The 7,954-nt window shown below is 39.7% G+C and overlaps 1 pseudogene; it reads left to right on the top strand.

Moving 5' to 3' along the window:
- The first annotated feature begins 3,291 nt into the window (after positions 1–3,291).
- Positions 3,292–5,076, top strand: LOC149237575 (3-phosphoinositide-dependent protein kinase 2 pseudogene; annotated as a pseudogene).
- The last annotated feature ends 2,878 nt before the right edge of the window (positions 5,077–7,954 follow it).

Below are 7,954 nucleotides of genomic sequence, written 5' to 3'. Positions count from 1 at the left end.
GATTAATTTTATCAATTAATAAGTTGTCTTACAGCTAGCATCCGAGACCAGCTTGCTCGGTGAATGCTCCCTTAACATATCTTAGCCATAATGAAAATCATACAGCTGTCCAGCATCCAAGAAAGCATCAAGTCTGCGAGGAGAATGAAATTCGTATTTTAGTTGGATTAGGATTGTGTGTAATTTTAGTTCAGCATGTTTGTAATTAATGCAGTAGTTAAAAGCATGTAGGAGTAGTTAATAGCCACCTTCGAGGCTCCCCTCATGCTGGAGGAGGAAGCTCGAGGTGTTTTAGTTTGCTTGCCTATATAGGGATCAGATTAGAATGTAAAAAGGGTTGGACTGTTAATACAAAAACAGAGTTTTTTAGAGCTTATGTAAAGACTGTTACAGTAATGGCAAACAGGGTTTTTTCTTCCCAAGATTCTCAATGCATCTTTTTGTTCAAATGTGATGGTGGTTTAGTTTCTTAATGTTCTTTTTACAGCCTTGTTATGGCACAATCCCTCAGAATTCATATTATATGCTCTGACTTCCTGTGTGCTTGACAAGCTGTGGGTTTTGGTGAAGCATGTTTGAACATCACTCAGAATTCATTTTTTAATGCTCTGACTTCCTGTATGTTCAGCAGGCTTTGATTTAGGTAAATTATGTTTGAACCTCTGATGATGCAAAGAGCCTTGGCTTCTATGAGATGACTGTGATTTGGTTTATTAACTGTGAGAGACTCCATAGCCCAATGAAGACCAATTTGATGTATGTCCAACCAGCTATATTTTTATAAATGTGTGAAGAGTTAGCCCTCTAGTGTTTGAAGGATTTTGTCAAGAGTCATGAGAGAGCCCTCTCTGATTAGGAAGGCTAATTCCTAATCTAAAGTATGGTCTGAAACAGTTACATGAGACCTTGCTTGGTTGCAGTCCCTAGTACTGGTTTTGTGATAACATTTTGGTGCGTCTGCCGGGAGCTTAAGATTGAATTTCTGAAGGTAGCAGGAGTTCAAAATGATTTTCATGGCTGCAAAACTACCTTGGCGACTCCATTGTTGAAGAATTCAAAGTTTATACATTTATGGTGATTCCACTGGAGTTATGAAAGACCCAGAAGCTGCCCTTCTTTGTTCAAGGTATGCATGCATAGATTTCTCAGGAATTCATGGTTTCCCAAACCATTTTCCCAAGGATGTTTATTTTCTAAAGAATGGTCCAAAATTTAACGGTGAAGACTTGAGTTTAACGTTGGAGCATATCTCAGATTTTTGTCATTTTGCACAGCTTCTTAGAATTAAACATGAGGATGTTTGCATAAGGTTATTTTATGATTCTTTCCAAGGGAAATGCAAACAGTGGGTTGAATGCTTGCCTGCCAAGTCCATTAAGTCATTGCCAGACTTTTGGCTTTTGTTCTTGGAGGAATGGATAGATAGGCCAGAGGTGGAAGTAAAATCTCCTTCAGTTGAAGGTTTTAAACAGTGGAATGATGATCATAATAAAGAAGAAACAAATGAATCTTTTTCTTTGTCCCTGTCCTCATATCTGGAATCTTTTGACTGCAAGTCAGAGGATAAGATGAAATTTTTTGATGAATTTTCCAAAGACATTGAGAAAGAAATTGAAGGTTTAGAAGGACAAATTCAGGAATATAATTTTCATGATCATGATCATTATTCTCAGAAATATTTTATGGCTGAGCGCAAGGAGACTATGCTGGTTCCCCTCTCTTTTACGTTTGAGGAACTGAACACTGTGGTTGAAGATCAGTTTGCACAGCTGGAAAGTGTCGAGGAAGGACAAGCTGATCATGTGTTTTGGGATCCTATAGCTGATTACATGGAAGAGTTTTATTCTCCAGTGTTTCAGCTTACCTATGAAGATCAGAGACAGTTTCAGTGGCAGCGGTCATTACATTATCACATTGGCTCTGAAATCCGATGCAGTCAAAGACATTTTCAGTGGCAGCTGTCATCTCACTATCACATTGGTGCTGAACTTCGGGACAGGCAAAGAAGTCAAATGTCAGATAAAGCAAATGACTGGCTGCATTGGAAGTTTCATATTGATTGAGCTGAGGAAAGTTTAAATGGTTAGGGTAGGTAGGTAGGTAAATTGCAAATAAGCTCAAGGTTGGCTGAGCATTTATTTTTCAGTAGCATTAGTTTCTTTCTCCTACAGTCAGGCTTGTCAAGCAAATTTCTGTTTGTTACAAATGGGTAAGGCACTGGAGCTGCGTGTTCTTAGCGCACCACAAGGGCACACTATCCCTAGTGGAGCCACTGTTATCACTGAAAATGCTATTGTCAAAAATTTTTTAGTCTAGCTTAAAGACCGGGTGTTTTCGCAGCGCCTGGATTCTGTTTAGCAGTTTCGTAGCGCTACCTGTTTGCGTGGTTTCGTAGCGTGCTACGAAATTGGGAATTGGTTCAAGTTTTCAGCGAAGGTCTAAATCCTAGCATGCCTATTGTATAGAGTTTTGCTTCCCTCCAGGGATGTTGATGAGGGCAGTGACAGTGTGTCCAAGGAGGCACCCTATGATGATGCAGCTATTGTGGGTTTGGCATCAAGTACATTAAGGGAGTTATCTTTGAAGTCTGGTTCATGGGTGATTGTGAAAGATGTACATACTAATGTGGGAGACTTGCAGGAGATTTTGTGTTGAATCCTCCAGACAAAGAATCTATTAAATTCCATAAAACATAGAGTGTTTGATATTTGGGATTGTCTTTTCACAATCTGTAACTTCTTTCACAAAACAGGGCGCCACAATGGATTGAAAGATTTGAGAAATATTTATGATAAAGTTCATATTCACACCTTGTTCAAGGATAAAGATAAGGATACTTCGGCTTTTCAATCTGAGGATGATTGATTTTTCGGTCATAAGTGACCTCTAAGGAAGATTGTCTAAAGCAGAGGTTTGACCGTTTTGTCGTTGCATTGGAAGATGTTTCCAAAGATGCGCTACTTTTCTTAAAAGACAAAGCCTTGGAACTCTTGAATCCCTTGTTTCTGTTTCACTGCAAAATATGGTACCCAAGGTTAAATGTTTTTCCTATATATTGTGCTCGGTCTTTTTCCAATGGATACCTTACACTTTGTAAAGTCACTGCTGCACAGAAAAAGATATATGGGAACTGAAAGATCTAGGACATCAAACAGCTCAGAGGATTGTTCTGGTTTCTGGTCCATTGCATTCTGTGCGAGAAATAAACCAAAATTTTCCAAATTTGGTTTCGTTTTGTCTCGGATGAAGCTTAATCAGTTAATCAAAGATGAAATTATTACCAGTTAGCGCATGGTGCCTTCAGGAAAATCCCTGATAGAAATAAATGGAGATTTAGTAAACGTCGAGAGCATTGATCTTTTCTCATTGATGGGATTGGTTCGTGGTGAATTGTCATTGGCAGACCAAGTAGCAAGGTTAAAAGTTCTTCGAAAGGTAATGAAGATGTTACTATATACACCTGCGCCATCCGAACAGGGTTCTTTTCGTTCAAGACTTCCGTTCTATCCTCGTAAACTATCTGAGCAATCTTAGGATAAAAGTTAAATGTAATTTAATGTGGACATCATGCACTTTTAAACAAGAACGAAATTTTAGGTCATTGGTTTGGCACCGACGTGAATCATAATACAGATGGCGCTGAAGGAGTTAGGTTTAGCCTTTTGGCTGATCTATATACGTCCACGTCCTCGATATCATGCTAAATCGAATCCTCATGACCGTGAATGATGTTAAGGGGCGCATAAGAACGGGCCTACAATTTATTTCTCCGGAGCCTACAGAATCGAGACAATTGGATGGCGGAGAATTCAAGTAGCAGACAACAAAATCAGTGAATCTCCATCTGGCGGTTCATTTGCAACTCGTGCCTAACCTCATGATATCTTCCAAGCAGTAAATACTTTATCTGATGTGTTTTCTCAGAAAGGGAGTTCATTTGTTCATAATATATTACAGAGAAGATCTAGGTTGCTTCCAGAAGAAACAGATGGATCCTCGGCTTTACTTAATTCACCGGTTCATATCACAGCTCTGAAATTTGAGAATTAAATTAACCAAGTTCTTCATGGCCTAAAAAAAAAACAGAGTCTCAAGAAGCAGAATATAAGTTTGCCCATGAAGAACTATATTTCCTCTGTTACTTACAATACCTTGTTGCTGGGAGAATTCATACATCCAGCAGTTGAATGCCATGGTGCTGCACGAATAGTCAGAGGCTGTGCAATTTATATCAGAGAAACTGGAGCACTTTGCCAAATAGTGGTGACCGGAATATACTCTTTAAATGTTTTCCTTTCTGCGCCAGTTATGATTCTTTTTATTTAAATTCATATTACAGTTTCAGGTGAAGATGATTTTTAGAGTTGGAAAGGGCTATTTTGTATACAGTAAGTCGAAGGCCTTAGCTGCGCTAAATGGTATGAGGATGGAAAACTCAAACAAACTGGAAACGATCTATGGGCACTGAGTTGCACTTTGTGTCAGATGCTGTCTGACATATCACCTTTTAAAGATGGCAGTGAGTGGCTCACATTCCAAAGGATCATGGATAAAGGTTTCAAATTTCCTGAATATTTTTCTTATGAAGCACGGCACCTTATTGATTGTTTGCTGGATATGGACCCATCTAAAAGATTGGCTTCTGGCCCTGAAGGGTATGCTTCTCTCAAGAGTCATCCTTTCTTCAAGAGAGTTGACTGGGATAATGTTAGGGGTATGCTGGCTCCAAAGTTAGCCCCACCATTAACTGTTGACAAGGAAGATGAAGCTGAAGATGCTGGGTGGTTTCTTTCACATGCTGGATATGGTTCTACTAATGATGAAGCACCTCCCAAAGAGAAAGAGTTGGCCTCATCATCAGTGGCAGTAGAGAATAAGGAGCACAAGGCTAAATTTTATACTATCGATGCTTTTGACTCTAAATGGGAGAAATTTCTAGATCCAAGGGAGTTCATTGTGATGGTTTCATTGGTTAAGAAAATTCGGAAACTTTACAACAAAAAGATGCAGCTGATTCTGACAGACAAGCCGAAGTTGATATATGTAGACCCAGTCAAATTGCAAAGGGTGAGATAGTTTGGTTTGATAATCCTAAGGAGCTTAATGTCCAAGTGTTGAATTCTTCTAACTTTAAGATCTGTACTTCGAAAAAGACCACCTCATTTGGAGATTTGAAGACAGCAAGGAATACTCCAGTGACTTTATGTTCCAGTTGGGATTTATGAAGCTTTTTATTGGTTTGATGCTAATCAAGTTGGCTGTGATATGTAATGATAGAAGCAAGCTTCATCTTCTTAAAACTATTTAGGTTCCTAATAGCTGTACAAATGTCTGAAGAGATCATGAATTTAAGCAGAAAACGCTTCAAAGATATATAGGTTCTGTTTTGACATCTACAGCAGTTTCGTAGCGCGCTACGAAACTGCTGTAGAATGCTGTTTTGTGGAAAAACAATGAATTTTGATGATGAGGTCAGTTAATGGTAAAAGAAGGTCTCAAACTCAGGCAGGGAGATCATACATGGGTTTCATAACAACTCAAACAGTGACAGGTGTAGGTCTTGAAGGGAAAATAAAATATTTTGTTTATTTTCATAAAGTTTTCTCAAAGGCAATTTATGACCGAGCTACTAGGGTATTGGTGGAGTTACCAGAATGTTCGGTTGATACACCTGTTGGTCCTTAAAGTATCCAGATCATATAGCATATGGTAGTTATGCGTTGTTAATTGAAGGTTCAAAGAACTCGGAGTGTGGTCTTTAAATGATGAAGAGGAATGGAAGACAGGGGACCGTGGATATAGGGTGATTAATTTTATCAATTAATAAGTTGTCTTACAGCTAGCATCCGAGACCAGCTTGCTCGGTGAATGCTCCCTTAACATATCTTAGCCATAATGAAAATCATACAGCTGTCCAGCATCCAAGAAAGCATCAAGTCTGCGAGGAGAATGAAATTCGTATTTTAGTTGGATTAGGATTGTGTGTAATTTTAGTTCAGCATGTTTGTAATTAATGCAGTAGTTAAAAGCATGTAGGAGTAGTTAATAGCCACCTTCGAGGCTCCCCTCATGCTGGAGGAGGAAGCTCGAGGTGTTTTAGTTTGCTTGCCTATATAGGGATCAGATTAGAATGTAAAAAGGGTTGGACTGTTAATACAAAAACAGAGTTTTTTAGAGCTTATGTAAAGACTGTTACAGTAATGGCAAACAGGGTTTTTTCTTCCCAAGATTCTCAATGCATCTTTTTGTTCAAATGTGATGGTGGTTTAGTTTCTTAATGTTCTTTTTACAGCCTTGTTATGGCACAATCCCTCAGAATTCATATTATATGCTCTGACTTCCTGTGTGCTTGACAAGCTGTGGGTTTTGGTGAAGCATGTTTGAACATCACTCAGAATTCATTTTTTAATGCTCTGACTTCCTGTATGTTCAGCAGGCTTTGATTTAGGTAAATTATGTTTGAACCTCTGATGATGCAAAGAGCCTTGGCTTCTATGAGATGACTGTGATTTGGTTTATTAACTGTGAGAGACTCCATAGCCCAATGAAGACCAATTTGATGTATGTCCAACCAGCTATATTTTTATAAATGTGTGAAGAGTTAGCCCTCTAGTGTTTGAAGGATTTTGTCAAGAGTCATGAGAGAGCCCTCTCTGATTAGGAAGGCTAATTCCTAATCTAAAGTATGGTCTGAAACAGTTACATGAGACCTTGCTTGGTTGCAGTCCCTAGTACTGGTTTTGTGATAACAGACGGGATGATCCATGTACACACCTCGCAAAATGGACCAAGGTCTATGGGGAAGAGCCACAACCAGAATGGGTGCATTTGTTCTATCATACTATGGATGCCATACCCATGAATTGGTATACTGAGACAGAGCTCTATCATGGCACGAGAAAATGGGATATCTTGCGTGAAATATTTCTGCTAACCTTCACATTTGAAGATCATTGGTTGGATACTGTTGACGAAGCGCTACAAGTAGTAAAAGCAGCTATCTTCAAAATACCCCAGGAGCCAATAGAAGTACTTCAGACAGAATGGGTGACACAACTGAGCTGCGCGTTGGAGTGTTTCAATGTAAATGTTGAGGAGGAGGATGAGGACCCACGAAATATTAACATTCCTGAAATGGAAAGCTGTCACGAGGTTCAAGGACCATTGATTGAGGATCCCAACATCACCGTGCCGATGGAAAAACTATTGAAAAAGGATGTTACATTTTGCTGGAATGATGATTGCATGAAAATTTTGGATGTTCTGAAGGGAAAATTGGCCTCCGCTCCAATCACGGCCTTCCCAAAATGGGATGTGGAGTTTCATGTCCATGTTGATGCATCATGTATCGTGCTAGGAGCAGTGCTTACACAAGAGGGCGAGGAAGGCTTGGATCACCCTATCACGCTTGCAAGCCGGAGGTTGTCCAAAGCAGAGGAGAACTATTCCACCACTGAGTGCAAGGGGTTGGTGATGGTGTACGCGCTCCAAAAATATCAACACTATTTGCTCGAAGGACATTTCAAGATGTATACCGACCATTTCACGCTGAAATACCTAGTCAATAAGCCTGTGTTGGGGGGGCACATATGTAGGTGGCTCTTATTGTTCTAGGAATATGATTTTGAATTCATACTAAAGCCAGGACGCCTAAACGCAAGACCAGATCATTTATCGTGCATTGAGACGGGCAAGGAACCCACTAATCTGGAGGAAAGATTACCTTATGCACAGCTCTTTGCGGTGCACGTCGTGGACGGGAACTTCGAAGATATAATCCATTTTCTAACAACAGGGGCTGTGCTGAAGGAATACTCCGTCCAATAGAAGAAGGAATTGGTGGTGCACGTGGAGCATTTTTCTGTCATCGCGGGGCACCTATATGAAATGGGAAATGATGAGATATTACGAAGATACGTACCTGAATTTGAACGAAGTCAAATCCTCACGGAAG

This window comes from Pinus tabuliformis, chromosome 8, assembly GCF_031772625.1.
Source record: "Pinus tabuliformis cultivar Carrire ecotype Pingquan chromosome 8, CPIR1, whole genome shotgun sequence".
NCBI lineage: Eukaryota > Viridiplantae > Streptophyta > Pinopsida > Pinales > Pinaceae > Pinus > Pinus tabuliformis.
This window is presented reverse-complemented; position numbering and strand designations above follow the sequence as displayed.